Source organism: Solanum pennellii, chromosome 10 (genome assembly GCF_001406875.1).
Source record: "Solanum pennellii chromosome 10, SPENNV200".
NCBI classification, from domain to species: Eukaryota; Viridiplantae; Streptophyta; class Magnoliopsida; order Solanales; family Solanaceae; genus Solanum; species Solanum pennellii.
In genome coordinates this window covers 24,516,017-24,523,394 of record NC_028646.1, presented here as the reverse complement: position 1 = coordinate 24,523,394, position 7,378 = coordinate 24,516,017, and the positions used below count along the sequence as shown (strand labels likewise).

Here is a 7,378-nt window from a genome sequence, read left to right as displayed (position 1 = left end):
GTATTTGTAATGATGAGAATGATCTGATGTTGCAAGTGAAACTGTGATGCCAACATGGTGACTTACTATCAATGCAAACTTCCTGGTCGGAGAATAATCCATCTCGAAGATTTTGGTATTCTCCACGCTATAGTGTATGTTTACTAATTCTTTTATGGAGATCTTTTGGTTATGTATTTTTCTTTAATTTTTGTTTTGCGTATTTTAGGAGGAGCGTGCCACTTTTTTAGATTGAGGGATCAAGAAGAAGTTGATATACGATTCAAGTACGTTATTCCGAGATTAGCAAAGAGAATTAAGGAGTTGTAAGAAGTATTGACATCTTATGAAAGTCGTTTGAAAATAACCAAGTCAGGATGAAGGAGAAAAAAAAAAGGCAAATGTTGTAACTTGAAGCTAATTGTCTTGATCATTATTGTGTGTTTTCTATGTTTAAGTATAATCAAGAATGTGAAGGATGGAAGTTGTAGGTGTGTGCAACCACAATTGTCATAGACATCTTTAGTTACTTCCAAATTTTTGAAATTATAGGTGTGTGTACCTAGAAGCTAATTGTCGTGATCATACTAGTTGTAGGTGTGTGTAACTTGAAGGATAGAAGTTGTTGAATATTCAAGTTATTGTTATTCTTTGTTGTCGAAAGTGTTATTATTTGAACAATTTGTTAATGTATTTGATTCTCTTATCTATATTATCGTGGCAACCATTTAAAAAACATCACAAATATGTCAATTACAATTAAAAAGGCAATAACAAAACTGACTAAAAAGAAGACTTCATAATCGCGTTTGATTCCAACCATTCAAGTTTGTTTGGTTACATGCAAAACTAAGTTTGTTTCCAACAAAAAACAACACAAAAATATGCATAGTTAAATTTTGTTTGTCAAAATGAACAAAACAACATCAAAATGAAGTCTTCCTACTTGAAGTTGTTTGGCCTTGGCTATTAGCAGCATTAGCAGCAGTTACAGACCTAGTTTGGATAACCTTTTCAGCCCTCATTCTTTCCAGGTTGCTACTGGTAATAGTTGTCTTCCCCTTCCATTTGAATCCACGTACTGGTGTGCAGCCAATATCACCAGTGACAACATCAGCCCTCTTTGTAACTCTTGTACCAGCATTGATGACTCTTCTACTTGGCAATCCAGGCTGCTTAGTCAAATAAATACACACTCAAATATTAGACAATTAGGTTTGCATTGACAATTGTAAACGTGCATTGATAGCGTTGTAAACTTACATTGAGAGTTGTAAATCCATCTTCAACTAGGTATATGCCAACACCTACCAATCTTGGCCTTTTAAAAGGTCTTGTTTGTCCTCCACTGGTGTCCGCATGTTCTACTGGTCTCTTCCCTCTTCCTAGGCCTCCTCCACTGCATTTGCTTCAGAACTAGTTTGACTATTATGATTCATTCCTCTTCCTCTACTTAGTCCTTCATTCATTTTCTTTCTTGAGCCATTTCTCTCCCTAATCCCGCTCCTCTACCTGTACCTCTACCACTCCCTCTACCATTTACAGTCTGTACTTTGAAATCAAAATATTAAAGCATATCTATATTATCTAACAATGATATAATAATTAGATATATTACCTCTGTTTTGTAGCATTTCCATGTGATTAAGTTGGAACACCTCTGCCACTTGCTCTTCCTCTTGTTTCTCTTCCTGTGCCTCTTCCTCTGCCACTTTCAGTATCCTGTATATTAATATATCAATACACATACATCTACATATAACTTTCATGTGAGAGTAACAAATAAAAGTACATGTGTCTGAGAAGATGGTTCAGCTGACTGACTTGGATCTTTACCTCTTGCCTTAGAAGATGGTTCAGTAGAAGAGGAAGCATCATACCACAAGGAAAGCACACCCTACAAGAATAAGAAAGAATGGTTTGTTTAGTTCCATTAAGTGTTTTTGGTATTTGAGGACAATAGGAATCGCTGAAATAGACTAAATATACAATGAACAAATGTATGTATTTATATCCACAATTTCAAATACTAAAATAAATTGCTTAAGTACGAATATTCATGTCAAAGTGACATATCAACCGAATAAGATAATGACCAAGCATAGAAGCTACCAGTGTCATTCACACAAATTTCTATTTTAATGCATCTTGAATGCAGAGTCCTTTCGTAAGCTGATATGATTTTCAAATTGGTCATTCTAATAACTATAAAGCTCAAATTAGAAAAATATTGCATCATAAGGAAACAAATTATAATTCATCAATTGCCTATAACTTTTCCTTAATTTATTCAATAAGATACAACAACTCTTTTCCATTCTTTTTTTTAGCCACACAAAATACATATGTCAACATTCAACATCTTTTCGATGTCAACACGCGAAGGAAAATAATTGAATATTCTTTAAAGCTTCACTAGTTGCGAAAAAAAATTTGTCCTTCAATCATAGTATTGACAAAAATACTCTGAATCAAAATTTATGGTTCATCCGAATGTCGCGGCCATGTAAACTCGTTGAGCCCAATATAGTAGGAAAACATTCCCACATATGTAGCCATCTACTGTTGCTTCATATCGAATATAAATGTACCATCATAGTCCAAATTGATATTTTTACAATTAAGGTTACAACAATAGTCTTGGAAAAGACTAGACTCAATGCAACAAATATCAAAAGGCATGGTCTCTAAAAAAGGTTGACACTTCTCCTACATTCCTCGGGCTTGCTTGAATTTAGTACTAATTTGGATTTTGTTTTTATTATCTTCTTCCTCCTCTTGTAACAACATTTATATCTTCGAGACATAGAAGCTAATAACTACAAGGGAGTTGGATTAACTAGAGAAGGTGGTGGTGGTATACCTTCCCTTCTTGTTCTTGATCCACTTTCATCATACCGTGGGCCAGATCTAGCACCAAATGAAAGATCTATCGTATTTATGTGATGTCTCATGAAATACATCTCCATCCTGGTGCATCTAACACCCTCTACATAGAGGAACTTCCTCCGGACAGCTCCAGAAGAGAAGTAGCTCATATCCTTTGAGATGTCATTTACTAAATCATTATATTTGTTGCTTGTTCCCAAATATTTCTGAATCATTATATTTGTTGCTTGTTCCCAAATATCTTTTAAGTGTAGTAGGGTAAAAGCAACAAATGTATTCAGAAATTAATAATGATTCAGTAAATGGCATATGAATAGACATGAGCTATTTGACTTCTGGAGCGGTCCGAAGGAAATCCCTCTATGTAAAGGGTTTTAGGAGCATTAGGAGGGAGAGGTAGTGTTTCACGAACCCTCGACACAATTACCATAGCTCTTCTATTTGGTTCAAGCTCTAGCCCACGAGCTGATGCAAGTGGATCACGAATAGGAAGGGAAGGTTTACCACTACCACCTATTGTATCTAATCCAACTCCGAATTAGTTATTAACTTCTCCGTCTGGAAGAGAAGAAAGTCTCAATCGAAATTAGCATGAAATTCAAGCATGCCTGAGGAATGTAGGAGAAGTGTCAAATTCAGCTTCAAGTTTACAAAACTCAACTTAAGTGATTATCAAACTTCTATAACATATGTGACCTTCCTTATAAGTATTGGCTCTTATAGGAGAATCAGACAGTATAGTGTGCACTCGCCCAGAGATGTACTCCTATCTTTCATTTCTTAATCAAAATAAATACATAAAAAAAAGAATGAAAATCATTTATAATTGATGCAAATGACCGAATATATCTCTACATGATATATACCAAAGATCCTTGTCGAAGATAACCTTTTGAGCCCTGTGTGTGCTTAGAAGGAATCACCCAGCTGATTGAGGCAAATAATTAGTTGATATCCATACCATGATACTCAGACTTCAAATACTTTTTCACCTGAAATCTTACTTCTAAAAGCATTTTTCTTTCCATCTTTTTCTAGGTACCTAAACTTGTAGCTATTTTTCCAGCCTGCAAGCCCCACTTATCATCAACATTTGGCTATTCTACAAGAGAATATGGTAAACCTTTGCCAGAGTCATACTCTAATACTGGATAAACTTGAAGCCAAATGTAATTTATTCTACATGCACTCCCATTATATACAACAAGTGCACAACGCTTCCCACCTCCTCCTTTGCTGACATTAAGATAGAAATATCTGACTCTGTTGACATCGATGCAACCATAGAAAAAGAAATAAGAAACTTCAAGAAAGCAATCTAGTTTTGGCTATAAAATAACTCTTGCAGAAAGAAAATGGCAAATAAGGGAGAAATGCCAAAATTTGGACATACTACCTAGGAAAAGATGACACCTATGCTTTAGATGAAGATAATCTTAATACCTTTCAGCATTAGCTATAAAAACACTCTCCTCCTAAGGAAAGAAAAACAAAAAAGAAACATCAAAACTTACCCGCAGAACATTTATGTATAACGCAACATGCTTACATAAAAGACTAAAGTTCCAAGCCACCTTTGGCGTGTAACTATTATTGTTTTTCAACCTGTGTTACTAATATATTTATTTTAATGAGTATTTTTAAATCTATAAACGTTAAAACACTAAAGAAAATAGAACCTGAAACAAATTAAATATAATAAATGAAATATTTTTCTCAAAGAAGAAAATCGAGCTCATAGAATGTATAGTCTCCTTATGAAAATTCTTCCCCTCAAGTTTCGGAGGTTAGAATATATCCTCATAGGATAGAATGATATTACTCACTGGTGTATTGGTACCAAAAACCACGGTGTCGGGAAACCACTCAACAACAGTAAATTACACTTGTAATACTAGGCTTAGTAGAAGAGGAAGTTTAGACATTAGTTATTTGTTATTGAAAATAAGAGGAAACTCCTTTATATATAGACAACAGAGGTTAGTGTGAGCGAGTTTTTATTTGGTCTTATAGGAATGGTCACAACCCTTTCAAAAAACACAACCTTCAGAAAAGCCACAGTTTTATGAAAAAAGCTTAACTTTTCATAGAAGTCACAACTCTACAGACAAGTCAGAAATCTTCATAAAAGTCATAACTATTCAAAAATGTTTACAACTTTTCATAAAAGTAGCAAATCTTTAAAGAGTCAACTCTTTATAAAAGTCACAACTCTTCATTTTATATTGACACCTCTGGAAACCTAACAATTACTCGTAGAATTAAACAAATTTTGGCCTTGAAGTGTTCTTTATTAATAGATCCTACAACATGACAATACTAATATGCTATCAAATCCTTTCGTTAGGTACAAATCTAAGGTTCTGATGAGTTCACAAAGTAGGATAGAAGAAAAATCTCCTTTCAGAAATGTCATAACAATCTCAATCTCACGACCTTATATTTATCTTTTGAAACCATTTCTTTAGAAATCCAATCTATAGGAGGAAAAAGGTTAACTAATATTTGATGTGCACATTAGCATTTCAGACTCTATCAAAAATTATACCACACATTTTTTCTTTCCTCCCATTAATGCTATGTTTGAATTTACTTCACCTTTAATTTTAGAAGAACATAATTAACTTGGGCATATATTTAATTAAACTTATTACTATTTATAGGAGAAATATTCATTTAGAATAGGTAGGTAGCAGTTAAACCAATTATTAAGTGGTGCAACTGGCTAATTGCAATGTTGATAATTAGAAACCCTTCGTTGAAAAATTATAATGTGCATTTAAGGCAAACCTAATCTTCCTAGTTATATGAAAAATGTTGAATCCTCATGACATAAGGGTAGGTACTTTTATTGTGGCAAATGGAATCCAAAATCTATTTAGATCATATATTCAAGTCTTAGGTGTACAATCTAGTATTTCCATCAACCAATATTGTAATTACATTTGATAGTACTGTTTAAACCATCTACAATATCCAAATTAATTGTTTAGAAATACAACTAGCACTTGATACGTTCTATAAGTTATTTTGGGTCATGGGTTCCTCATGTGGATCCCACCTGACGCAATATAGTTTCTGAAAAAGAAGCCAAATATTATTTTGAATATAGTGGTAACAGTTACATTGTTTAACAGTAACATACAGTCTATTTAAAATAGTTCTTCACACTTGAAAAAAGAGAGAAATATCATAAACAAAAAAAGAAACAAAAATAAAAATGACAGACCATTTTATTTTTTAACATTGATATAAAATAATCCAAGAGGATATTTACTTTATGCCATTGTACCTTCTTTTCTTGAGATTCAAAGTCCCAATCAGAGTAAATCCTCGACAAAGATATCATTTATTTGTTTTTCGCTACGGTTAAAAGATACACAATCTTATTCTTCTTACTGTTGATAATTACACTGGTATTAGAGCGAGATTAATTGTTCCATGTGTGAGATGCTATTTCTTGAAATAAACACTGCTTAAGTGTTTTTTTCATAAAATTTTTCTTATAGGAACAAATAAATTTTGATATAGAGAATAGAAAATCTGCGAATATGAAAATAATATTTATTCTTACCTTTAAGACATAAGTGGACTAGAATCAGATAGGATATAGATCCGATGAGAATTGAACTCGTAATCTTTTGATCTAAAATCAGATGTGATACAATTATTCCATGGATCTGATTTGTAATCGAATCATATATTTATTTTCCCCATTGTTCCTTTGAACAACAGATCTAGGAAAAAATTGCTTTCCCATAATTTTGTGGGTCTGTGTTTTTTCTTTTTGGAATTTATGGGTCTGTTTTCTTTTTGTAAAAAAGATGATTGTTCATATGAAAATTGAAAGAAGAAAGAATATACCAATACAATGTATTTCTTGAAGAGTTTAAAAGTTTTGCACTATATTAATGATTGTTTTTTAAATTAAAAAAAGAAAGATTTTATGTATCTTTTTAATTCTTGAAAAATAAATTAGTGTAGTACTAGTACTAAGAAGTGTAGTACAACTTGTACCATTGCTATTTTTTTGATATGGGAAAATGTGATGTCCTCTATTGCATATATTTATTGACTATAAGATTAATATTATGTGTTTTTTAAAAATAGTCATATTAGATTTTTTTTTGATGACTAAAATATTTAATAAGCATGTCAATAAGATTGGTCTTGATAAATTCATCTAGGCTTTATGCTCTTTGAACATTTTTTTTCTTGTACAAATGATAGTGACATGTATTGTCACATTTAAAAATTCAACAATTGCTATTGTTTTATTGTTCATATTTCACACATGGCTGAACATGAACAAACTCGAATTATTCCAAGTGGAAATTCTCGAAGTCTAGCAAAGGGACAATGTAGAAGAGAACAACATTGTAAACATGTCTCTGAGGGCGCGAAGTCATCCAAATTAGTAATCCAAGGGCAACACAAACAAGAAAAGAATTTAATAGAACTTAAGTGTTTGAAGATATCCCTTAATTTTTATTCACCTCTATAAATTAAA

The 7,378-nt window shown here is 32.4% G+C and overlaps 1 long non-coding RNA gene across 2 annotated transcripts; it reads right to left on the bottom strand.

The window, feature by feature from the left end:
• Window positions 1–775: 775 nt before the first annotated feature.
• Window positions 776–6,772, bottom strand: LOC107002021. 2 transcript variants are annotated; one of them, XR_001454494.2, is made up of 5 exons: window positions 6,443–6,772; window positions 1,816–1,876; window positions 1,598–1,701; window positions 1,243–1,525; window positions 776–1,151 (listed from the first exon to the last, which is right to left on the bottom strand). It is a non-coding gene; the product is annotated as an uncharacterized LOC107002021 (long non-coding RNA). The 2 variants fall into 2 exon arrangements; XR_003574732.1 differs by lacking the exons at window positions 776–1,151; window positions 1,243–1,525; window positions 1,598–1,701; window positions 1,816–1,876 and adding an exon at window positions 3,673–4,343.
• Window positions 6,773–7,378: the final 606 nt, after the last annotated feature.